Below are 998 nucleotides of genomic sequence, written 5' to 3'. Positions count from 1 at the left end.
GTTCATAGCAGCCTTATTTATAATAGCCAGAAGCTGGAAAGAACCCAGATGCCCCTGAAAAGAGGAATGGATACAAAAAATGTGGTACATATACACAATGGAGTACTACTCAGCTATTAAAAACAATGAATTTATGAAATTGCTAGGCAAATGGTTGGACTTGGAGGGCATCATCCTTAGTGAGGTAACCCAATCACAAAAGAACTCAAATGATATGTACTCACTGATAAGTGGATATTAGCCCAGAAACTTAGAATACCCAAGATACAAGATACAATTTATGAAACACATGAAACTCAAAAAGAACGAAGACCAAAGTGTGGACACTTTGCCTCTTCTTAGAATTGGGACCAAAACACCCATGGAAGGAGTTCCAGAAACAAAGTTTGGAGCAGAGACAAATGGATGGACCATCTAGAGACTGCCATATCCAGGGATCCATCTCATAATTAGCCTCCAAACGCTGACACCTTTGCATACACTAGCAAGATTTTGCTGAAAGGACCCTGATATAGCTGTCTCTTGTGAGACTATGCCGAGGCCTAGCAAACACAAAAGTGGATGCTCACAGTCAGCTATTGGATGGCTCCCAGGGCCCCCAATGGAGGAGCTAGAGAAAATACCCAAGGAGCTAAAGGTATCTGCAACCCTATAGGTGGAACAACAATATGAACTAACCAGTACTCTGGAGCTCTTGACTCTAGCTGCATATGTATCAAAAGATGGCCTAGTCGGCCATCAGTGGAAAGTGAGGCCCATTGGTCATGCAAACTTTATATGCCTCAGTGCAGGGGAATGCCAGGGCCAAAAGTGGGGGTGGGTGAGTAGGGGAGTGGGGGGACGGTATGGGGGACTTTTAGGATCGCATTGGAAATGTAAATGAGGAAAATACCTAATAAATATATTTTTAAAAAAAGAAAAAAGAAAAAGCCCGAAGTAAAGGTGCTAGATGAACCCGACTTGGTGTCTGTGTCGTTCCTACCGTCGCTGGCTCGGAG

The sequence above is a fragment of the Mus caroli genome, chromosome 10, assembly GCF_900094665.2.
Source record: "Mus caroli chromosome 10, CAROLI_EIJ_v1.1, whole genome shotgun sequence".
NCBI lineage: Eukaryota > Metazoa > Chordata > Mammalia > Rodentia > Muridae > Mus > Mus caroli.
Note: the sequence above shows the minus strand (reverse complement) of the source record.